General features: G+C 41.4%; 1 long non-coding RNA gene across 5 annotated transcripts in view; it reads right to left on the reverse strand.

Annotated features, from left to right (window-relative positions):
* LOC109444323 (uncharacterized) overlaps positions 1–26,444 on the reverse strand; it is a 90,147-nt gene that overhangs the window by 32,905 nt on the left and 30,798 nt on the right. For 3 of the 5 annotated variants that reach the window (XR_012494691.1, XR_012494692.1, XR_012494690.1), the window contains exons 4-8: positions 21,270–21,320; positions 11,227–11,349; positions 8,351–8,465; positions 7,793–8,270; positions 3,602–3,764 (exon numbers count right to left, since the gene is read on the reverse strand). This is a non-coding gene — a long non-coding RNA (uncharacterized LOC109444323). Of the gene's footprint in view, positions 1–3,601; positions 3,765–4,840; positions 8,271–8,350; positions 8,466–11,226; positions 11,350–21,269; positions 21,321–26,444 lie in introns of those variants that run through there. The other 2 variants (XR_012494693.1, XR_002136837.2) reach the window with 2 other exon arrangements.

Genomic DNA, 26,444 nt, shown 5'->3' on the forward strand with positions numbered 1-26,444 from the left:
GAGGATTTAATGCCCAGGAAGCCCTCTGGCTTTTGCCTTTTGCCTTGGTTATTTTTCACTTTGAGACGGTCATTACCGCTCCTTAGCAAATCACTGTTCTCAGCCATAGTCATTGACTTCCACAGTCCTTAGACTCACTCCTTTCCTCAAATGCCAGAGACACAGCACAAGCCAGTGTACTCCTTCCACCTATATCCCACCCCGGTTCACCAGGAGTGAGCTTTAACAATCACGAAGTTACTAACATGCGAAGGACTAACCTTCCTTCTGTACCAGTGATGAGGTTTTCACTGATAGTTGGCGGGCAAAGGACCCCTCCCCAAAGCCCACTGCTTCCCAGGACCACTTCTGGCACCAAATGTCTTGGTTTGGGTTCCCTGTAAGCAGACTCTGAGACGGAGAATTGTCTGCAGAAGGTTTATCAGGCAATGCTCTCGGGAGATACACCCAAGAAGTGAGAGGACAGGACTGGAAAGAGGGAGAAGCGGATCCCCAGGGTGGTTATAACTGAGACCTCAGGTGATACTACAGGGAGCTCTGGGCAGGGATGGCCCTTCAGACGGTCCCAAATTGAGGCAAGGAGGCCAGGCCTTTACATTCCCACATTGGCCAGTCACTGACTACAGACTACCCTCAGGGACTGGGCCTTGTCTTGGTGGAGGCAGCAACTTGTGGCGGAGGACAATTTCCAGGGAGGGAAGGAACTGTAAGACATCAATAGCCTATATTCCCAGCTGGGAAGATGGGCCCTGATGGAGGACCCAAGAGGATCACTGCTTTATCCACTATGGTACCCACCTCATCAAGTTCTTGTGACAGCTGCAGGAGATAAATTTGCTAAGAGGTTAGCAATATGCCAGGCACATAATGTTTGTTTGTTTTTTTAAAGTACCTATTGTTGTTATTTATAATTATAGTTATATTTTTATAATAATATTAGGCCAATAACCATATAAATTGTTGACATTTGATCTATAAATATGGAGATTTATGTGGTTTATCCTGGTAATTAATAAGAATAATTAATCTAATACCTCTCTACATATCGTATAGGATTATTTGAGGATCAACTAGAGATGGGCATATGTAAAAATGCTTTGTTAAAAGTTCCATTAAAATGTTGACACACTAGATTATTGCTATTATCTATTTTTACTACTCCAACATCTAACAGAATGGCAATATTCAGGCTTCCCCAGCCAACAATAATAAACTGTCTTATCTCCATTAAATACTCAAATTACAATTTACTTTGAACCTTACTTGCTTACACGGAAGTCAGCCCCTGCAGAGTGTCCCGAGCTATTTTGGAGAGCCCCTCAGGGTGGGGTTACACCAGCCCCAGAGCTTGCCTTTCTGTTCTTCCTTTCCAGCTTCTTCAGTAGGTCCCCACACCCTCTGTGAAGTGGCCCTCCTCTGTAGCTGGCTGCCACCACTGAGCCCACCACCCTGGCCTCCTCTTAACCACTCAGCCCCAAGCATGGCTGGGCCCTTTACTCAATGCATCATACTTAACACAAACCAGGCACAGCTTCTAGCAGAGCTGACAAAATTTGGGGACCAGGGAAGAAGAGTAAAACATGAGAAATCCTCACTACCATGATTAATGTGGTTTTTCTCAGAGCCCACACACAGACCGCAGGCTGGTACCCAGATAATCTCACAGGGCCACCTACTTTTCCAGCCCCAGCTTGCTCCACATGGCCGGGCTCAACCCAACTTCACCTGGAGGGTTGCTTGGAGCATATCTTCCCTCATAGGGACGACTCAACTTTCTTAAAGCCAAAATATAGAAAGAGAAGGAGAGACAAGAGGGAGAGAACAAACTTCCCTGTCATCCCAAAGGCCCTCATCCTGAGTCTTCCATTTCGGCCCCAAGACAGACTTCCTCCCTGGATGACTGGCAGTGAGAACTTTCCTTTGGAGGAATGTACCCTCTTGCTCTTGTGAACAGCAGGACAATTACAGAAATACAGAATGGCCCAAGATCAGTCCAGTCCAGAATATTGTATATATATTATGTGTGTCCAGCCCAGCCTGGTCCAGGCTCTTTTCACAGTTTCTTTTCTATGTGACAATCATGTCCAAATGTGCTTTCCACAGTCCTTTGGATTGGAGTTTCCAAAAACCTTCCAAAACGTCTATTCAAAGAACCCAGTTTCATAAGAACAAACAACAGTTTATTGCCCCACGCATTCTTGATTACAGAACCGAGAAACTGTCGCCACCCTCCGTACCCAAGAGAGCACCGTATTAGCTGAGCGTCAGCTACATGCACCATATACACAGACCCCTGCTCTCATGAGCTTCCCGACCAGTGAGGGCGAAAGACATTAACTCATCAACCTATCAGTAGAGCCCTGGTTACAGGGACAAGAGCCCGTCTAATGCTGGAGCAGACCACGCATGCTTTTTATCATGGACTGCTAGATAACTGTGGTTGACAGCTTATGACATAGCTCCCAGCGATCCCTGCCTCCTGGTCTTTACACCTTGTGTAATGCCCGCCTTGTGTGTGTGAATGTGTTCACATGTGTGCTGTGATGGGATCAGGGAATGGGGGGACAGCGGGACCTAACGTCTTCTTCTAACAACTAGAACACAGGAGAAGTGGTGGCTGTCACTTCCAAGATTAGGCTCTAAAAGCCTGGGACTTCCGACTTGCTTGCACTCTCTTCCTTCCTAGCATGCTTACATCATGAAGACGTAAGCTGCCATATTAGAGAGGCCCATGCGGCTAGAACTGCGAGGAACTAAGCACTGGGTCCACCAGCTCCCAAGGAATGGAATCGAATCCCGCCAACAACCTCATGAGTGAGCGTGGCCTCTGACCCCAGTTTAGCCTTGAGATGACCGCAAACCCGTGAGAAGCCCTGAGCAGAGGACCCAGGTAAGTAGCGCCCAGGTCCCTGACCTACAGAAACTGAGTTAGAAATGTTGTTGTTGCAAACCACTAAGTTTGGGGGTAATTTGTTATGCAGCAATAGATAAATAAGAAAGGAATAGTCTTTAAGATGTATTCTTAAATAGAAAAATCAAGGTGCAGGAAAATATGTCTAATATGATTTGTATAAAAAGGGAAACTATATCTATATTCCATACGTGTGTGATCCATATAAATGTGTGCATGTATGTATTTGCTTGTATATGTATAATACATCCCTTGAACAATGTACATTAAATTCATCTTTTGGGTTCCTTCCACGGAGAGGACCCAGTGCTTGGGGGAGGGAGAATTTTCACTGTACTCGTATACCTTTTATATTTTTATTTTGTATCATGTGAAAGTGTTGACTCTTCAAAAATAGGCACAATATATTTTTTAAAGAATCAGCCAATAAAATCACCCAGGAAAAATAAAATAAAGGTAAAAAATTTGTAAAGCAATCCATTAAGCCCCAAATGGAGGAGCTATTATTGATTTGTGCCTGACTTTTATTCCCCATGCCTAAGTGTTGTCAACTCTCAGAATATCTCAAATCTGTCCCGCCTCTCTCTGCCTGCACTCCCACTACCCTGGACCAAACCACAGGCATCTTCTGCCTGGACTAGACAGACTATTGCAATAACTTCCTGCCATTCCCCCTGTTCCTGCTCCTACCTTCTATCCTGATCACGTTCCATCCAGCTGCCAGAGGGATCATTAAAAACTGAAAATTGAATCACGTCACTTTCTTCTTCAAACTGGAGTTTTCAGGCCAAATTTTCACTTTTTCTTCTAACATATGTAGTATAGGCTATAGCTTCCAATTTTAAAAATAGTTCTGAAAAAACAAAGGGAGAGGGGTACTGATATGTATTAGGTGCTTATGTAAAACAGATTTTATACATATTATGATGCACACTCTTCATAACTGCCCTACAGTGGGGCACAATTACTGTCCCCATTTTACAGATGAGGAGAGTCAAGTTCAAGGAGGCTGTAGGACATGGCCATGGGAATTGCCTGCTCAGCAGCCCCTTCTCCTGGAAACTACCTCCCCTTAGCTCTATCTACTTGCTTGATGGAGCTGTCATCATCTGCAATTATCCTGCCTCCTGGCCACAGCTGATTGGTTCAAGGGCAGGCATCTGACCCAGTCTGGGCAGCAGAGCACTCCCTGTCCTGCAGAGACCCCATCACGGCCCAGCTGCTAACAGCTGCAGAAATGAAGTGAGCCAGAACAGGAGAGGGGCCTTTCACAATCATCACTCTCAGCTGAGAAGATGCTGAACGGTGTGGTCAAGAATCCCTGGATTTGTACCAGGGAACCTGGCTACTCCTCCCCTTCTACCTTGAAATCAAGTTTGTCACTTTCTCTGTACCTCAGTATTCATGTTTGTAAAGTAACAGGGTGGGGATCGGTACAGTGTTCAGATTGGAGGAGATGATTTCCAAGGACCCTAATTTGCTGTGTGACCTTGAGAATTTTGTTTCCCCACTCTGGGCCTAGTTTCCTCAACTGTAAAATGAGAGTTGAAGATGGCAGTGGGGAGGTAGGGAATGAATGAAACGATCTCTAGAAGGACTTTCCAGTTCAAAAAAATCACGAGGCCATCGGAGGTAAGAGGCTGCCTCCCTTCTCAATAGGAGAGACATCTTTCCTTCTAAGGTTTTGGCTGAGCCCCTCTTGGCCTTTTTAATGACAGGACGGTGGACTTTCTAATCTGGGACTCCCGACTTGGAAGGGGTCGATCTCACCCAGAATAAAGGAACCACAGAGATGAAAACCATCTGTGGTGTGGTGGAGACCCTGCCAGAGGCCCCTTAGCAGCCTGCCTCTTGCCAAGACCCAAGGCCCCACCCCCAGCCCTCTCAGCAGCCCCTCTCCCCCAGATTTGATTAAATGTTACATTTCCCATCATGCACTAGGGCCAAAGGTTTCTAACTGCTATTAAGAGTTCTTTATACAACTGCACTTGGGCTCCCAGCCACCAAATTCTTCCTGCTCATGCATTACTTAGATTAGCTAAGGATGTTGGCATTTAGAGCCAAACTCCAGAATTTATCTCGGAAGGCAGCCTCATGACTGCCGGTCATTATTTCCGTGCAGCGCTTCTCTGCAGGATTGTTCTTTGCAATGTGAGGTGTTATATAGGCTCTCGCTACATCTATAACTCTGCATAGTTTTACAATTAGTTGGCTGGGAGTACATTCCACCATTGGCCTATTTCATGTCAATCGGTCCAGGAGACCAGGCAGTAGACTCCAACCACTTTTGTTCCCTGGTTCCTCTTCAAAGGACCCCAGCTGGCCTCTCAGTCGGAGATAGAGCACGTCTAATGCCCTCCATTGCCCAGGATGCTGAGAGGTACTCACATTCGTATAACATTTCACAGTGTACAAAACTTTCACTCCTCATACTTCTGTGGTTGCCATTTTACAGATGAGGAAATGATGCCTCACAGAGGAAATCTTTGTCAACGATAATGCGAAGCATAAAATGTTCATAGTTTTCACTAAGCAGCCCAATTTCTTAACTTTGAGTCTACAGCTTTTTCCACTGTACTACAACTGCCTATTGTTTATTAAAAGAAAATCAGCTTTGAGAAATGGATGCCCTACCCAAGATGGTCCATACCAGATGTTAGGGCAAGGCTCAGTTTCTGTAACAAAGAGATCCGATAAAACCGTGACTTAAGGAGCAAAAGAGTTTATTTTTCTTTCAAATAGTCCATCCATGATGGCTGGCAGCTCTGCTGCACCCAGTCCGTTGTAAGGGTTCAGAGTGAGTCATCCCAAGATGTGCCTCTGTGGTACGCAGGTTATTTTAAGCTAAAGGCAACCAAGACCCTGTGGGCTCAAGAGAAACTTCTGCCCCTCATCCTTTTAACTACCTAGAAGAATTTAAATTAGGGGTCATTACCCATCATTAGAAATTATCAGAGATAACCTTTTGGACCTATCTATATGGCAGGGAAAACTATCAATTACTGAACGCCTGCTCTTTGTATCAGCCTGCAAATGATATTCTTCCCCCTCTGAAGGCCCAAGGTGGTCCTTAGCTTAGAATGGCATATATCCTTCCTTTTCCCTTTCTGTCTCTGAACCTCTCATGTATGTGGGGTTCCCATGCACACGTATGAAATTAAATTTGGTTATTTTCTCTTGTTAATCTATCTCATGTCGATTTAATTAAAAGAACCGTGAAAGGTAGAGGAAAGTTTCTTCTTCTCACACATGGTCAAGACCCAGGTTTTTTCCAAGTTGTTGCTCTGCTGTCTCTAGAGTCCACTTATGATCTGCATGATTGGAGCTGGTTTTGCAGCCACATCTGGTTTGCAGCTGGTGGGAAGGAAAACGAGGAGGAGACATGTTCCTGATCTGAATCATGAACACATATCATTTCCACTCATACTCCACTGGAGAGAATTGGGTCACAGGACCCCCTTACCTGCAAGGGGGACTGGGAAATATAATCTAGCTAATTGCCCAGGAAGAAAGATGAATTTGGCTGGGTAACTATCAGGATCTCCTGCACAAAGCTCTGAAAATCTCTCCAACTATTCTTCATACTCTCCTTGACTTTCTCCCAAGAAAATCTCTCTCTCTCTGTCTCTCTCTCTCCCCTCTCCTTGTACCTGAAAACCATTTAAGGTCTACCTTTGGGTTTTGAAGGCTCTTTGGTCTTCTAGCAATTATTATTTAAATATTATTTTCATTCTTTCAATTTCCATCCATCCTCTCTACTGAATACCTAATAGCATCGTCTTTAATCCTCAAAATAACCCATTAAGAAAGCATCATCACCCGTCTTTTATAAGTGAGAAAAGTAAGACTCTGAAAAACTGAGTGTCTGATCCAAGGTAGAGTCAGAATTTGAATCCAGTTCTGTCTGACTCCAAAGACCAAACTCTTCCTGCCACACCATAATGATGCTAGACAGATATATTTTCTTTGTATCTACAGCTTTTCTTCTTATCCAGAAACACTTTCTGAAGCTTGGATGCTGCTCCAAGAGCAAGGTCTGCGGGACCAGAGAAGACAGGCAAGTGAGGGTCTGAGGCCTCTTTGTAGACCTCCTGCATTGCCATGGGAACTGTGGGGTCCCAGGATAGTAGCACATTAGGAGCATCTTTTATTTTAAGACCATGCTGCAGTTACCATCCAGAAACTCTCCAGAGCTATGACCCAGACTCTTCAAATTAAAAAATAATTCTTAAAACCAAAGTGCATGGTTTGGTTCCAGATATTGTTTTACAGGAAAGAAAATCTAATAAGAAAAACTTTTTTCAAAATTCTTAGAAAAATGTACTTCTCTTACTACCCATGGACCAATATGACCTTCAGTCCATGTCCATTGTTTAATGATAATTAACTTCTGGGACATGGATTCTGCGCCCAATGGCAAGGAGGAGGGGACATGTGTTTAATGTTTTCATGTGACAAACCTATTCTCTGCCTGCATTAGCACAGGTAGAGAATTCCCAGTTCCAGAATAGGGGGAACCTAAGGGTTATCTAAAATGAGACCCAGGCAGGGTTGCCCTTTTCTTTTTCACTTTACCACCCCGCCCTTGGGCTCATTCACTCCCAACTCACCACTGGGCCTCTGGGCTGCTCCTGAGGCCTCAACATTTTTCTTTCAACTGAACTGACATCTTTTTCCTGAAAACATTCATCTGCTGGCCCTGATGTTTCCTCTAGCATCACCCACAGCACATCTAATTCCTCTCCCACATGGCAGCTCTTTCCATATCTAAAGATGGCCTATCATTCAGGGGGTCCTATTCTGTAGGGTGAACATCCCAGCTCCTTAACCCTTTCCTGGATAACAGCTCTGAGTTTCCACAAGAAGCTTCTCTCTACTCACTTTTCATTTTGTTCATCTCTCTTACATTGGTCGGGAATCTTTTGATAGCAGGCAATAGAAATCCAATTCAAATCAAAGTAAGACTAAAAACAAATAATGAGGAAGGAGTTGAGAATTGATTGGCTCAGGAAGCTGAAAATTCCAGGAAATGAATCTTTGCCTTCAGGCATGGCTGGATCCAAGAGCCCAAACAATGTTATTAGGACTCAGTTTCATTTTTTCCATTTCTTAACTCTGCTTGTCTTCGTTCTCAAACGGAAGCTTTCAGTGCTCTAGGCGAACCTTCTCCCAGTTTTGCAGTCTCAGTGGAATGGCTGTATTTCTTTCCCCATGGTTGCAACAAAAGTTCCACGCCTGGGTCTCAATGGTAGGCTGGGGTTGCTTGTGTTTCCTTGAAGCCAGAGGTTAAGATGGATCCCTCAGAACCACATAGATTTGAGAATGGGTGAAGGAGCGTTCCCAAAGGAAAATCCCGCTGCTATTATCAGAAAAAGTAGGGTAAATGTTGGGCAGTACAAAAAAGAAAAAGAAAACAGATATCCATTCCATCACTCTTACCCTCTCAGCTGCATGGGTTTCATTGTCTTATCTTTCTATGCCCCAGAGTGCTCAGCACAGTGGAAGCTAAAAATTGCTTGCTGAGTGGACAAGTCATGCTCAGAGAAGGACAGCTCTGCAAAAAAAGGGAAATTACCTCAACAGGAGGCAAGTTACTCAACAAACATTAATTGAATGTTTACTCTGTGCCCAGGCACTGCTCTAGATTGTGGACAAAAAGAGGTTTTATAATAAATCATAAATTCCTAACTGGGCAGGTACTCTTTCGTCATCACGCCCCAGGCCTATAACTTCTTTAGTGGAAGGTTTTAAGCCAGCCCTGTCCATTGTTCTTGTGCATCTAGGTTAGCACACCTTTGGAATACCAGAGTAATACCCCTCGAAGGAATGACCACCCTTAAGAGAGCACATAATCCTGTAATCCAATCCCCGCCTTGCTTTCTCCCACCCTCATGTAATCTTCCTTAAATCCCCTCCTTAATTCCAAATGCATAAAAGAAACTACAAAGCTGTTATTCTCCAGAGCAGGGGTGTCCAAACTTTTTTCAACGTTTTTTACCAAGGGCCATATGCAGTAAAATACACAAAGAGCCGGACCACTCACTTGAGGTGAAGTACATATTGCCTCACCTGGTTTATTTAAGTAAACTAAATATATTTTTGGAATTTGCTGCGGGCCAATTAACAATGGATTGCGGGCCGCAGTTGGCCCATGGGCCGCAGTTTGGAGACCCCTGTTCCAGAGCATTGGAGATCTTGCTTCCTGGCATATGTTGTTGGTTTGGCTCAAATAAACTCTTATAAATATTCTCTACAGGTTTAGACTTTCTTACATGGAGAAAATGAAGGAACAAAACAGACACATTTCTTGCCCTCAAGGACCTTACCTTCTAGTGGAGGTTAGGGAGCATGTGTGTGTGTTGGGGGAGATAATAATGATAGTAAGAAAATTAACAAATAAGTATATAAAATGACAGGTGATATGAAATTCTGACATGTTACAACATGGATAAACCTTGAGGACATTGTCTTAAGTGAAATAAGCCAATCACAATAGGGCAGTGACTCTATGATTCCGCTTCCATGAGGTACCGAAAGTAATCAAATTCATAAAGACAGAAAGTAGAACGGTGGTTAGCAGGGGTTAGGGGGAGAAGGAATGGGGAGTTAGTGTTTAATGGGTGCAGAGTTTCAACTGGGGGAAGATGCAATAGTTCTAGAGATGGATGGTGATGATGGCTGCACAACCATGTGAATGTGCTTAATGCCACCGAACTGTAGACTTTAAAATGGTAAGTTTCATGTTATGCACATTTTTACCACAATAAAAAAAGGGCAGGTGATAATAAATGCTATAAAGAAACAAAAGCAGGAAAGGGGGACTAGGAAATGCCGTAGAGAAGAGAGGAAATGTTATTTAAGAAAAGGTCTTTCTGATTGGCTGACATTGAAGCAGAGTCCTGAGCAAGGCAGAGGGGTGGTCCATTGACTATGGGGGAGCGGGAAGAATGTGCCAGGCAGACGCAACAGTAAATGTCGTGGCCCTGAGGCAGCAGTGATGTTCTTGGTGAGAACAGTGAAGAGGCTAGTGGGGCGTTGAGGTCCAGGGGCAGCCGGGGCCAGATTTCGCAGGGCCATGAAGGCCACAATAAGAGCTTTGGGATTTACTTTAAGGAGTCGGGAAGCCTTGGGAAGTCTTGAATAGCATAATATTACTCATCTACCCCCCTTTTTTAAAACGTCAAACATATGTAAATGTAGGGAAAGTAGGGTAAAGCATATTTACCACCTGGATTTAACAATTATTAACATTTTGCCATGTTTGTTTCGTCTTTTTTCTTTTGCTGAGTTTTTTAAAGCAAATTTTCAGACATCATAATTAAATATACAACTATAGAAAATATACAAATATAGAAATATACAAATAAATATACAACTCTAGAAGATAAAGACATTTCCTACATAATCATGATACCATGTTCATTACTAACAACATTAATGATTCTTTCATAGCTATATTCACATTTCGCCAATTGTCCCCAAATGTCTTTCTACAGTTGGTTTGTTTAACTCAGGATCACGCGTTGCAATTTTCAGTATGTCTCCTAAAAATTTTAAATCTAGGACAGTCTCTCCCCTCAGTTCCCGCTCCCCTTTTGATCATGCTTTGCCTCTCAGAGGTTAGGGCCGGGTCCTATGGAATGCCTACATTCTGGTGCCCTGCTCACGTGTGGATAACACACTGTGAAGGGACAAGGGTGGAAGTCAAGAGACTAGTTAGGGGGCACTGTAATAGGAGCAAACCCTAAACCCACAGGGCCAAGAGTATGAGAATGGAAACAATATGGGAAAAGAGTTGTCATCATGTTGGGAGAATGAAAAGCTGATAGATCCAGTTTGTCTTAGAGTAGAAGCAGCTGACTTTTAAGAGCCTGTACATTGGTGATACCATGGGAAGCAAGCCCGTTCACTCTGCAGAAACCCAGAAAGGCTCGGTGACTGGGGACACCAAGCAATGCAGAAAGTGAATAGGAGGCTAAAAACAAGAAGCTTAGTTGATAATGGGGTTTCCTCCCCCAAATATTCTCCCCACTCTATCACCAGTTGACAACCCTCTTTATTATTACCAGCATTGGGGTTCTTGGGTTTCCTAAGACAGCAATCGAGAGGAAACCCCAGAAAAATTTCCAGACAATTTTATTAAGCTTATGCTCCAGCACAAGGGAAGCGGCACAGAGAAGAGGAAGGTCCTCTGAACTGACTTGGGGGCTGGCTCCGCATGGCTGCTTTTATAACCTGGAGACAAAGAGGGCTTACATGACAAAGCGTGCTTTTTGAAAGTGGTGGGCTTTTTGAAAAAGGTAGGCTTTCTTTACCAGCTATGTTCACGTCTGCGCTGTGTGGTCAAGATGGCAGACTGCTCATTATCACAACCCCAGGAAGGTCATATAGCCGTCAAACCTGGATCCACTGCGCATGTGGAACAGTGGTTTCAACATCTGTAAGGAAGTAAATGGTTAGAAAGGAGATAATGATCAGCAATTTCTGCATTTTTGTGTGAGGGGTGATGGGATGGTGGCATTCTTGTGGTCAGCTTACCTCCTGGCCATCTGGCATTCCTTCAGCATGGGCCCAAGTCCCTATGCTGTCTCCTTACGAATACAGACCTTCCATAAAGCTTTTCAGCGTCTCATTCTTTAATAAGAATAGACAAAGATTACCAGTAAGTTGAAGAACGTCTTCAACAGTGAGGACAGAATAAAACAAACAGAAAATAATAACTTGGAGAAAACAAGGACAGTGCAGGGAACAGAATAGAAATTACAAATAAAAAAGTCCCATCCATACTTAACATCATCAGAAGAGTCAGAGAAGACACTGTGAACATGTAAAAAGAACACAGTGCTATAAAAAGCAACAGAGAGAACAAGATAGAGCTTTGAGAAATCAAAAATATGGGAGCCAGAATAAAAATAATTTAGACAGAAGGGTTGGAAGATATAGTCTAGGAAATTACTCCAAGTAGATAAAAAATATGAAGGGGCAGAAAATAGAGAAAAAAAATTTAATCAAGGGATCAATCCAAAAGGTCTAAAAGCCAATGAACTGGCATTTCAGAAAGAAAGATCAGAGGAAATGGAGGGGAGGAAATTTTGAAAGAAATAAAGATTACAAAGAAATTTCTCAGAACTGAAGGACATGAATATCCAAACTGAAAGGGTCCCCTAGGTGCCTGCCACATGACTAGAAATTGAACCTCACCAAGGCACACCATATTGAAATTTCAGAACATTAGGAACAAAGAGCATAAAAACTTTTAGAGAAGACAAAACAGATTGTATACAAAGAACTAAGAATCAAACATATGTCAGACTTCTAACCTGTTAGAAGAATATTGAGAAAAAAATGATTTGCAGTCTAGAATTCTACACCCGGCAAAGCTATCATTTAAGAGTGACAGTATATTAAAGCTATTTTCAGATATACCAAATTTCAAAATTTTACTTCCCATGTACTCTTTCTCAGGAAATTATTAGAGGATATCCTCCAGCAAAATGAGGAAGACAGAGAAGACATGGGATCTGGGAAAAAGAGATCTAAGACTTTTAGAAAAGAGATGGATTTCTCCTTTCTTCCTAAGAAAGGAGGTCCTAGGATACGAGCTGAGCCCAAGCCCACAGAGTACCCAGTCCACATTGGAGCATGAGGCTGGGGGGCTCTAGGAGAGAGCCTCCAGTAAAACAATGGCACTAAAAGGAAAAAAAAAAAAAAAAGGCACTGAAACACTATCTGTTTAACCTTGGACAAAATTGTGTGAGAGAGGCTGTTTGAGGTCAAAGAAACTATGCAAAAGAAAAAAAGAATGAGTTATCAACTCCAGATAAAAACAAAAGCTGTATGAGAAAGGAAATGTCACATGGTATACTGCTTGACTTAGCAGAGAACTGTATTTACTCAGTCATAATAATGCAAACATCGAATATTGATTTAACTGACAACGTAACCCTATTAGGATGACTTAGGAGGATAAACAACTGCAGAGAGGGAAGCTGTTTAAGAAAGGTAAATTTTTATCTAGCATAATGGAAAATTAATGGGTAATACCTAAAATTACAAATTAAGGAAATTAAGAAACAGGAGTTTAAACAATTAGAACAGGTGTCAACAGACAATATCCCACAGGCCAAATCTGTTCTTGAAAATAAATCTGCTTTTGTAATAAAGTTGTATTAGGACATGTCCACTCCCATTCATTTACCTTTGGCCTTTGGTGGTTTTCTAGCCACAAGTTGAGTAGAGTATTGCAACAAGGGCTGCATGGCCCATGAAGCTGAAAAATATTTACTATGTGGCCCTTTACAGAAAAAGTTTGCCCTTTTACAGAAAAACTAAAGCCCTGATTTATTAGAATGGAGATAAACACATAAAGAAGTAGTGAAAAGAGTTAAAAGTGGTTGTTCTGGGATGCTGTCTTTTTGCTATAAGCCTCTGAATGCTATTGACTTTTTAAATTATGTGCATTACTACTTTCGATAAAAATTTAAACTTGTTGTTTATAAGGAGTTGTCCTGATGCCCCTGGAGGGACAGAGAAGGAGGCATGGGGCTGACACCAGGGTTCATGTCTGAGCCTTGCCCTGCTGTCTCCTGCTCGTTGCCAGCTGTCTACCATCCCATCTAAATGGGGCTGAGTGAGTCAGAGCTGCCTGGCCAGAGTTTCACAGGCACTGGACACAGGACTGTAGATATCAGACTTGGCGGGACCGTTCTGGGCCAGCCTCCTGCCTTAAGCCATCACTCAGTATTGCCAATATCATCGATGAGTGGCAGTGTAATAGCTCAGTGGTTGAAGTGGCTATGAGCTCTAATGGGAAAGTGCTTGGCTTCATAAACTTCAGGCTCTCCCCCTAATTAGCTACGATGTGGGCAAGTTATTTAATTCCTCAGTGTTGTCATTGATAAATGGGCTAATAATGCCTCCTTATAGCGTTGTGGTGAGTTTAATTCAAAATACATGTGAAAACACATAGCACAGTGGCAGGCACATATAAGCCTAATGGATGTTAGCTATTAGTATTGCCATTCTCACATATGATACAAGTGAGAGCTAGAGTAGGGAAAGTGGCAGGCACAATGTCACAGAGCAATTAGAGACAGAACTAGGACGAGTGCCTGGGACTCTTCTGTCTCCATGCAATACTCTCTCCTTGCACCACCCCAACACGTTTACAGATGCATAAAACATCTCTAGCAAGGTATGAGTACACAAGAAAGGAACCATCGTGGTTACCTGTGGGCAGGTGGAGACTGGGAGGAGGGGTACAGAGTGGAAGGGATACTTTATCTACCTTTAAATTTTCAGACCATGTGACTGTGTTAACACCACAAAACAAGAAACAAATAGATGGATTAATTAATTAAATGAGATGAATAATGCCTTTCTCATGGTAGAGATCAAATAAGATAACAGAAGTGAAAGTCTTTCAACACTAAAATGATATCTAGATTTAAATGGTTGTTATTAATAATCATGGTTACTTTTTTAGAAAAAGCAAACTTTGCTCTGGATTTGTGCAATAATCTGTAGGAAAGGGCATACATTTCAGGACGTTCATTAGCCAGGGTCTTCTCTCTGAAGACAGAATAGGTTTCCTCAGCCACAGGTGAAGCCATCTTGGAGTGCAGTGGAAATTTCCATCTTGGCACCTTGCAAATAAAAGGTCCCCTTCCCCCAAACTGGCTCTCCCAAGCCCAATACTTTGTATCCAGGCCCCTAGTTGGACAACTCTTCTGGAAAACATGATTAAGGGTGCAAAAAAACTGGGGGTTTTATTGGGTATGACAGTGAGGGCCACAGTTCGTTTTTCAAGGGAGGGAACTAAGTCCCAGAAATAGCTGAGCCTGAGCTGGCAGGCGGCTGGCAAAGAGCAGGAGGCCCCAGGGCAACGCTCCCAGGCCATGTTGACTTTGGACAGGCTGCCTGAGCATTGTAAACAATTGCAGAAATGATTTCCTACCCTGGCAAATGTCTTGTTTGGACAAGGGGTCCCCCACCCCCACTTCTTTAAAAGGCAGTTTTATCATTTGTTTGCAAAAATGCTCAATCCCCTCTTTCTTTTCTTGTTCCCTCTGTAGCTCTGGTCTCCTCCAGAGCCAGATGAAAAATCTTTGTGTTTCTTTAATGTTAACCAAACCCCCACTCCTCCTTTTTTAAACTGTTCCAGGTCTGTTGGACAAATACTTCCCAGCAACAGGACTTACAAGGGTCTGTTAAGGATTTTTTAGACTGGAGTCTTTAGCCAGAGTAATTTAAAAAAAAAATTTTTTTTTTCCTCTTTGTTTATTACAATTTAAGCTCCTAGCACAATAAAATCTGCACACAAGGATTGGGAAAGCAATAAAAATGCAACTCATAATGCCTTGGCCTGAACCAGCTAATGCTCCATCTAGACACTGATGTAAGAGATTTGGTCTCAACCACACCACCCTCCCACCCCCCACCCCCACCCCCTACACACAAGATGTCAGACTAGGAAACAGAATGGGTTTTCTATAAGGAAGAAAGCAAAGGACAGAATTTCGAGCTTTGTCCTGCTGCTGGCAAGGGTGGGGCTTCTGGGGCTGGGCGATGGGCTGCACATTCTGAAAATCAGCCAGAATCTTGAGCAGTGCAGAAAGAAGGAATACTCTGTTCTTGACCACCCAGGGACGAGGGCAACCACAGACCAGATGAGGAGCAAGATATGCTAACCTACATGCTTGCCTGTCACCTGGCGGCAACAGGGGGCGGGAGAGAGCAGGGAGAATAGGGAGGGGTGGAAATGAGGGATGGTGAAAGAGAAAGGAGACAGGAGGCAGGGGCCACATGGAGGGAAGAGGAGGCAGGGGCTGCATCCCCACTGGAAACGAAGGATGGCAAAAAAGAAAAGAGACAGGAGACAGGGGCCACATGGAGGGAAGAGGAGGCAGGGGCTGCATTCCCACTGGAAACAGAAGCCACCCTTCAGCTGGGTAACTGAGGAGAGTTTATGAAGGGACTGTTGACAAAGTGTAGGCAAGAGGTGAGAAAAAACAAAAAGGGATGGTGTGTGCTGCACCCCAGAGCTAGCAACAGCAGGGAAACTGTTCCCATCCCCAGGCCAGAAGGGGCCTCCTCCAAACACATCACGAGAGAAGTAACATTCTTATTATTAATTCTGTCATCAGGGAAGCTATCACTCTATTTGAAGATATATAAAAACCACCAAAATATGAATTCAAATTAAGAACTTACATAGGAAGAAACTGAGATATAAAAAGACTGTTGCTAAGCATTAAATCTATTTAAACATATAATTAAGTATATATAACTGTAATGATGTTTATCAGGAAAATAATACAATTGTCACAGTTATTTTGAAAAACAAACCTACATTTTTTTTATTGTTGTTCATTGTTGATAATAGCTCATGGGGGAAAATACCAAAATTGTCATTATTAATAAAGGAGATGGAAGGAAATAGAAAGAAAAGAGATTGATGTTAGTTTGTTTCTTTTTATTATGGTAAAATATACATAACATAAAATTAACCATTTTAACCATTTTTAAATGTACAATTCCATAGCATTAAGTACATTCACATTATTGTACAATTATCATCACAATTCACCTCCAACATTTTTCATCTTCCCAACTGAAACTTTGTTCCCATTAAACACTAATTCTCCATTCCCTCTTCCCCCAGCCCCTGGCAATGACACTGTTTCTGTCTCTATATATTTGACTACTTTAGGAATCTCATGTAAGAGGAATCATACAGTATTTATCCTTTTGTGACTGGCTTCTTTCACTTAGAGTAATGTCTTCAAGGTTTACCCATGTTGTACCATGTGTTAGAATTTCCTTCATTTTTAAGGCTGAATAATAATCAAATCCCACATTTTGTTTATCCATTTATCTGTTGATAGATTCTTGGGTTGCTTCCATATTTTGGTGATTGTGAATAATGCTGCTATGAACATGGATGTACAAATCTCTCTTCAAGACCCTGCTTTCACTTCTCCTGGATATGTACCCAGAAGTGGAATTGCTGGGTCATATGACAATTCTTTAAGTTTTTTAAGAATTGCCATATTGTTTTCCACAGCAACTGCAAGGGAGATTGTTTTTAAATCACCAATGGCCTTATTTTTCTTAGGAGAGAGTAAATGATATTGTTTCTTTTCTGAAGATGATGAATTGAGAAATACTGGTTAAACATATTATTTAAAATTACAAAGGTAACCACCAATAGAACTAAGAAGTTTGATACCTTCCAAATTGTTGGGAAACAATATACAAAAGCAGAGCACACAAAAGCATAAAAGCAGAGAGCACAAAATGTGACAGAAGTAGACTAACCCTATCTGATATAGGGATGAATAAAACTAATATAAACTCATTTTTTAAAAGAAAATGAAAGCCAATTATATGTTATCAACAAGAAATATACCTCAAACAAAAGAACCAAAAAAGTTTGAAATTAAATGGAGGAACAAACATATTGCAGGCAAATATAAACAAAAAGTAGGAAAGAATTCTGTTAATAATAACAAGCTATATTCAAACTACTAAAAACAGGCCCAAAATGGCGTCACTTATGCTTAGCCCATGAAACCAAATTCAGACTTAATTCCTGATCTAATTTCAATTTCAACCCCTCCCAGAATGCAATCTTAATCCACCAGTACGGAATTTTCTGGTCAACCATTAAGGTCATCTGTCACATGGGTCCTCTCAGTCCCCCATAGAAAGAAGAGTCAATTTACATAATAAACACACTTCCTCTTCTCATCCCCCAAAGAAAGGATGTCCCAGCCCCAAAATAATCCTTTTCCTTTCCCTAAATAGCTCCCTTGCCCCACCCTGCTTCCTATAAAATCCTTCCATTTTGCACAACTCCTTGGAGAGCTCTTCTAGTAGCTAGACAGGACGCCTGCCACGGATTCACGAATTGCTTGATAAAGCCAATCAGGTCTTCAAATTTACTAGGTTGAATTTTGCTTTTTAACAAAGCTCAGAGACATTAACAGCATTGAAATATATAAAGTAAAAGTACAAAAATTTTAAGGATTAATTTACAGAATGCAATGCTGAAATAAATACAGAAATAAAATTGTATTAAGGTGCACTAACTCACCTCTCTTAGACTTTGACAAATCAGACAGAGAAAAAATAAGTTATGATTCTGAGATTTTGAGTAATATATTTAATAAGATTGATGATAGATAACTATCTGGCTAGACAGGTATAAAATATATATACGGGGGTGCCAAAAAAATGTATACACAGTTTAAGAAAGGAAAAAACTATTAAAATTGTAATACTCAATATATAACAAAAGATGAATACAAGTTATGTGTATACATTTTTTGGCACCCCAGTTTAAAAAATACACACACAGGGGCCGGCCCGGTGGCTCAGGTGGTTAGAGCTCCGTGCTCCTGGCTCCGGGGGCTGCCGGTTCGATTCCCACATGGGCCAGTGGGCTCTCAACCACAAGGTTGCCAGTTCAATTCCTCGAGTCCCGCAAGGGATGGTGGGCAGCGCCCCCTGCAACTAAAAAATTGAACACAGCACCTTGAGCTGAGCTGCCGCTGAGCTCCCGGATGGCTCAGTTGGTTGGAGCCTGTCCTCTCAACCACAGGGTTGCCGGTTCGACTCCCGCAAGGGATGGTGGGCTGTGCCCCCTGCAACTAGCAGCAGCGACTGGACCTGGGGCTGAGCTGCGCCCCTCCACAGCTAGGACTGAGAGGACAACAACTTGAAGCTGAACGGAACCCCCCGCGGCTAAGATTGAAAGGACAACAATTTGACCATTGTTCCCCAATAAAGTCCTGTTCCCCTTCCCCAATAAAATCTTAAAAAAAAAAAAAAAAATACACACACACACACACACATACACACACTGTGTCTCTGTCTCTCTCTCTCTATATATATATGTATATATCCTGACTATATCTTATTTGCAAGTCCCCATGAGACATCTAGAAAATTTGATAGTACAACAGGCCACAAAGAAAATGATTTACAAACAAATGAAAATAGAATCAATTGTATTCTCTGACTACAATTCACCATGTTGACAATAAAAAATAGAACAAAAGTTAGAAAACAGTACCCTAAATACCTTCTGTGTCAAAAAGCAAATGAAAACAGTAACTGTAGAATATTTAGAAAACAAAGAAAACACCACATATAAAGATCTATGACCTTGAAAACATTCTAAGTGATACATGATAGACACAAAAGGCCATATATCACATGATTCCATTTATATGAAATACCCAGAATAGGCAAATCCATAGAGACATAAAGCAGATTAGAGGTTGCCAGGGGCTGGGGGGAAAGAGAATGAATGGGGAATGACTGTTTAATGGATCTGAGGTTTGTTTGTTTTTTCTTTTGAGGTGCTGAAAATGTTCTGGAACTAGATAGTGGTGATGATTGTATAACAATGCCACTAAATTGTACACTTTAAAATGCTTTAAATGATAAATTTATTGTAATGTGTATTTAAGAACAAAGAAAAATATCTATAAAAGAAGGATTTATGTTTTCCTTAATGGTAGGCTGGATAATGCAGACCAAAATGAAGACAATCAGAAAACCTGGACAGAACATGAAAAATATCTGACTGGAGGATTGAAGATCTAACTAGGCAATGAAAAACTATAGGGCCAGAATTCAGAAAAAGGAAACTAGAGGGGTAAGCTCATTACTTAGTGCTGCTTTTCCCCACTGGGCATTTGATGAGTCCAGAAGAGGCAACTGAGAGGTTGAGAAGTTGAGCAGAGTATTTTTCCACTTCTTGGGGTTAGGGATAAAAACTGGAGTGTGTTCTGACACCAGCGGGTAGACTACGATACAATTCTGGGGCCAACCACCTGGAATTGGCATCAGACTCCACAGGTTTCAAGGCACAGTCGGTTCCCAATAAGACTGTCCTCACTTCAGACACCAGCCACACTTTGAGGGCCCCCAGGCCACCTGCACTTCTGACCAACTGGCTACAAATTTGAGAGTTCTCATAAGTCCCTCAGGTTCAATTATTTCAATAGAAGGACATACAACTCAGGAAAGCACTACATTTATGATTGCAATTTCATTATAAAGGAGCAGCCAAATGAAGAGACACATAGGGCGAGGTCTGGCAAGATCCCAAACACAGAGCTTCCGTGCCCTCTCCCCATGCAATCAGGGCACATCACTCTCCTGGAACTTTGGTGTGTTCACCAACCAGGAAGTTCCACAGAGCTACAGTGTCTCCAGTTTTTGTTTGGGTTTCATGACGCAGGCGTGCCTGATTGAATCATTGATCATGTGACTCAACTCAATCTCCAGGCCCCATCCTCTCCCTGGAGGTTGAGAGATCAGGCTGATTATCTCAGGGCTCAAATCAGCCCCAGTCCTGAAGCCTAAAGCCTCACCTAGAGTGACCTCTTTAGCATAAACTCAGGTGTGAGCCAAGAGGCTCCCGAATAACAAAGATCACTTGGGAGATTCTGAGGGTTTTAGAAGCTCTGTTCTAGGAACCCAGGACAAAGACATATTCTTTCTTATAAACACAACCACTTCCTGGTCTTTGGCCATGGTTCCCTTATAACAAAATAATCGACCCTAGCTGAGCATCTAAATTTGGAGGAACGTTTATATAACATATAGAGCAATAGTCCAACATGAATATGCCTAACATTTGGAGAAGCCAGTGTGGATAAGGATAGAAGGATTTTAACTCAATTTCCTTATACATTTTATATTGTTTTTGGATACCCCTGGTCATTCACAGAAAGTGAAAGAATTCATGAGACTCAGAAAAGTAAGAAAGCAAGAAAAGGTTTATTGAAAGTTAGGCAACGAGGATGCCCATGGCCATGTCTATAGAAGAGGGCTACCCCACACTTCACGTTCGCTTTTCTTATATAGGAAAGTGTAGGTAATTTTCTTACAGCAAGAGACGTGACGTACAAACTTAGGACATTTGACTGAGGTCATTTGACTGACATGTGCAGGTTATAAAACTGGTTTCTTTCTGTGCATGCTCTTACCCAGAATGCATACAGAAAAACCCACAGCAGGGCCAAGCCATAATGTTCATTTTATTCTAACTGTATTATGATGAGGCTGGAGTTCAGGCTAAGGGCAGGCTGCAGCAGTCTGTGCAGGCACCACATACCAGATAATTCTGGTTGGGATCTTATCTCCTTTCTAGGGGTGTTTCACAGAAAAATTTATCTCTAGGGGCTGATCCTGGGTGGTCCCTGGTGAGTGGACACAGGCCTGGGTGACGGGGCCGTGCAAAGTACTGATCAAATAACCTTTGTTAATCCCCCGTGGGCTCATTTTTTGTTAACTCTTTTTCTGCCTTATCACATTTGACCATTACTATTAGTATTCTTACCTTGTCAACCATGCTGATGTTGTATCATTTTCACACTATGGTAGACGTAGTCTGAAAAATAAGAGTGAAAAGATATTGGCACATTACAGGAGTCCCCTTCAGTTACTGATCATTTGTCTAGTCCATTATCATATCATATGACTAAAATGTGTCAAAGGACAAGGTCACTCAGCTTTGCAGGTTTCCATTCCATCTTGTCAGGTTCCAAAAGCAGCAGTGGTCTCAGATGTAAATGACTTCACCCTTTCAGGTATCTGGTATAACTGAGCTAAGAGACAGTATCATCTTTTGCTCTGAGCCTCTTTTGAGGTGGTAATGTAATACTGGATTTACCTCACTGAACTCATTCATTCATTCCTTTACCCTCAGCTACTATTCCTCTTTCTCTCCATTTATACCCAAAACTTTCCACCTTTGGAAGGGATGTTAGGTTGGGTCACTGCGCTGGTCTAGATCATAGGCAACAATACTAGTCTAGCAAGTGCCTTCTTCTCAGTTCACCCTCATTCATCTAGGACAGGGTCACATGGGTGCAGAACTAGTAGGTTATTTCTACCACTAGGCAGTATAGCTGCATTCACTGTTAATGCCAGTTTTGCCAGATCAGATGAAGGAACAACCTGTTCCATCAGGCATGTCCAATGAACTCAACAAGTCTGGAGGCTCTGGCTAGAAATAAATGAGAGATTTATTCAAGGGTCTTAGGGTTTGCAAACCGTAAACACAGCTAGGAAAAAACCCAAAAGTGTCCTGAAGAAGAAAGAAAAGTTAAGAGTTCTTATAGTAAAAAGTACATTCTTAAGAATAATCATTCCTGCATTCTTAGCCCTAGGATTGGTCCAGGATGGTCATCAGTCAGATGTCAGGTGGTCTGGTTGACGGGTGCCAAGTGGTCTGGAGGATGGGTGCCAGGAGGTCTGGGTATTTCCAATGATCTGGATAATGGATGTCAGGTGGTGTGGATATGTGAATCCTTCACAGAGTAATGAACGTATGGCGAAGCCATTGACCACTGCCCATGAGTCAGCTTATCTGGAGGTCTTATGTGTATCCAAGCATTGATACAAGACTGGAAAGTTCAAAAGCTTAAGTTCCCAGGCCATTAAAGCAAGAATAGGATCATTTCTTCATGCCTCAACTTACTTGATTTTAGTAATTTAGCAGCTTGACTATAGTGACTCCATTTTATTTCTTCACTCTATTCCTCAGGCCCTTAGGAATTCTGACTATATTTAAAATTTTTATGTTTCCTCCTTAGAAATCATCCGTTCTTTTGACACTTATAGTTGCAGCCCTGTTCCTGGGACCACTATATCAGGTAGGAAAAAGAAGTTGAGGTGACGTGGGAAAGAAAAAAAGTGTAGCCATATCACCATCTTCCCCTCCATCAGAAGAACTGCAGTTATACCAGCATCCTCCCCCAGCCCACCCCATTCTCCAAAGCCACCAAAAAAGCAGAAGATCTATGTAGTGGGGACACTGCCTTGACACCCCTTTTGTTGAGTGTGAGCACACACTCATGAAGGCATGTAAGTCAGCACTTCATGACTACATCTCCTCCCATTTTAGACAACTAATGTTTTAATTGCCCATTCCAATTCTCTATCAAACTATTACTCTGAGGAGGATAGCTCTCTGCCCATTGTTGGACATTATGGGCTATAAGTGCGTCCCTTGGTCTGGAAAAATGGACTCAGAAGTCCAAATTGGTATGCTCTCTTCAGTTCTGGTTCCTTTACAGTACTCTGGGCATTTGCATGTACCACTGGGTATCCAAAGTCCAGTCCAGAGTCAGTGCTCTGTTCTTGTCAGGACCTACCTATAGCCTTCCGGTACTACCAGCATCCGTCCCACTTGCCAGCTATGTTCAGGGCCTTCTCCCCAGGGAATCTTCCCTGTAGCCATCTACAGTCTCTGCTTCTCTTGCTGACAGATAGAACAGTTCTTATTGGCATTTTGTACCTCAGAGGATACAAAAGGAATAGGTCTAAATTCAGCCCGTATCTGTATTGTGGCAGCCCCCACAACATTCATTCATTTCATGGACCTACATGGCCACCTCAAGCGAGTACACCAGGATATCCAGTCACTGGCTCCAATGACCTTCTGATCCTGAAAAGAGGTTCCTCTCACAGGTTTTCTAACTGTGATTTCTTTGATTCTGTATTTGTCTATTTGGCACCCATTAATTACAGGACCAAACTAATGGCCAAAGTTGTTTACATCTCCCCTGAGATCCAGAGCCCATACTCTGAACCGCCTCATCTCACTCTCACAAGCCAACTCAATATTTCCCCTGCCCTAAACCAACCCAGGGCAGGTACCAGACAACTAGGGACAGCCCCATCCCCAAAGCCCACCAGAACTATTCAAATGAGCCAGTCATAAGTTGTTTACCCTGCCCTGCCTTGCCTTTCCCATGGAAACTCCAATAAAGGCTCTGGCTTAGGCCTTCCCTCATTTCTTTCTGCCTCCTGACCAACTCTGGTACTTTTCCTTGTGAACCCATGTGGCATAACATGCCTTCTCGTCTCAGGAAATGTAAGAGGTAAAAATCTTCTTTCAATAGCATTAGTCTCTAAGTGTTATCACGCAGTCACCTTTATAAACTACAACCCAGGCACAAATAAGATGGGCATCAACATGTCCTGCTTAAATTAATGCACCACTCACATTCCCTTGGTGGGTTCCATAGGGCTGTGCTCCTTATGGCCATCCCTTTAATATGTCAGTTTTCCACTGCCTTTCTGCCTGAACGTATGGCGAGGCCATTGACCACTGCCCATGAGTCAGTAAATACTCAAACATAGGGCAAACAGCAGGCAATTCAGTCCACTGAGCTTATTTTGACTATTTTTCAGTCAGAATGGCCGTCTTCCAAACAGGATGCTGTCCATTCACCTTGGAACTTCTATCCATAAACCAAGAAGCTTTTTGTTGGTCAACAGAGAACTATTGCAATAGGTTCCAGCAGCTCTTCAGATGGTTCCAAAGCCAGTCTTAGGGCAACAGTACACCTGCTTGTGAGTATGCTGAATAATTCTTTGTATTCCCTCAGAACTCTATTAAAGAACTAGAAACCATGAGAGGAAACCAAATAGAAATCCTAGATATGAAAAATACCATAACCAACAAATAAAAACTCATGTGTGGAATTAATGGCAGATTAGACAAAGCTGAGGAGAGAATTAATGTACTAAAAAATAGAACTACAGAAATGTCCAGATTGCAAGGAGAGCCAAAAATAAATAAAAAGCAGAAGTGAAAGCAAGCAATACACTAAGAATGCCTAACACACGTGTAATTGGAGTCCCACATTTAAAGGAGAGAGAAACGAAGCAGAAACAATATTTAAAGAGATAACATTTCCAAAATTGATTAAAGTACCAAGTTACAGATGTAAGAATTCCTCCAAATTCCCAAAGAGGATGTAAGAAAGAAAACCACACCTACACAAATCATAAACTCAAACATAAAATAGTTTCCCTTCAAAAGAGCAACAAATAGAATGACATATAAAATCTCAACAAAACTGAGGAGTTCAAAACAAACAAACGAACAAAACAAAACAAAGAAACTAAGGAGTCCAAAATTTAATGTGATAATATCATCATAGTGCTGAATATTACACCCAGCAGAAACGGTCTTCAAGACTTAGATGAAATAAAAACATTTTCCAACAAATAAAAATTAAGAGAATTTATCACTAGCAGATTTGATTCAAAGGAAACCCTAAAGGCTGTTCTTTAAGCAAATGGAAAAATATATCAGATAGAAGTACAGAGATGCAGGAAGAAATGAAGAGCATCAAAATTAGCAGATATATAAATATATCTAGTTGACTACTGATTGCTAAAAACCAATAAGAATACCTTTTGAGGTTTAAAATATGTATGGAACTAAAATTCATTTTTTAAAAATCGCATATAAGTTGAGGCAGATGATAAATGGAGTAAAGTGTTCTAAGTTCCTTACATAATCTACGAAGAAGGTAAAACTACCAAGTAATATTAGACTTTGATAAGTCACAGATTTATTTGTAATTATTGGGATAGCCCCTAATAGAATAACAAAAGAGTAAAGCTAATAGAAGGCAGAAATAGAATGATAATATATATCAATCCTAACATAGACGAATAAAGCAATAAGTAGAATAAGACTCTTACGTACTTATTTGGTCACCTAATCTATAGCAAAGGTAACACTGCAGTACATTGAAAAAAGAAACATCTTTTACTACCTGCTGGGCTAACTGGATGTCCATATGGAAAAAAAAAATTGTGTTCCCTATCTCATATCACTCATGAAAAATAATTCCAACAGACTGCAGATCTAAGTATAAATGGAAAACAAAAGAGCTTTTAGAGGAAAACATAAGAGAACATCATCACAATCTGGTAGTATGCAAAGATTTTAAAAACAGGACCAAAATAATGAGTTAACTAGTGAAAAATGATAAATTAGAAAAATGATTAAAAAAATAAGAAGAATAAAAGTGTTTGCTAGTTGAAAGAGTAAAATGGCAAATCACAGTGTGTAAGATATTTTTAATCACAGAGGATGTATTCATTTTGCCACAATATATTTAAAATCCCTTCAAATCAATAACAAAATGACAGAAAATGAACAAGCACTTCACAATATATCATACCCCAGTGGACAATAAATACAGAAGAGGAACTCAACTTCATTAATCATGAAAGAAATGCAAATTAAAATCATAAGATATTCCACACTACTTCAGGAATTGACTTAAAAAAATGAAGAAAAAAAAATCAGATACTACCAAGTGTTGCAAAGATGTAGAGAAAACAGAACCCTCCATAACTGCTGGTAAGAGTATAAATTGACCTATGGGAAAATTGCTTACCAGTATCTAGCAAAGCTGAAAAATAGGGATATTTAATGGACTCAGCGATTTTTAGGTATGTATCCAACAGAAATGTTTAATGTTCACCTAAAAGACATAGAATGTTCATAGAAGCACTATTCATAGTAATCCCAAATTGGAAACTAATCAAATGCCCATCAACAATAGTATGGATAAATAAAACATGGTATAGTCATACAAAGACTTTCTATACAATTAACAAACATGCAACAACATTGTTGTGGACTAAATTGTGTCCCCTCAAATTCATACATTGAAACCCTAACTCCTAATGGGACTGTATT

This window comes from Rhinolophus sinicus, linkage group LG03 (assembly GCF_036562045.2).
Source record: "Rhinolophus sinicus isolate RSC01 linkage group LG03, ASM3656204v1, whole genome shotgun sequence".
Lineage (NCBI taxonomy): Eukaryota > Metazoa > Chordata > Mammalia > Chiroptera > Rhinolophidae > Rhinolophus > Rhinolophus sinicus.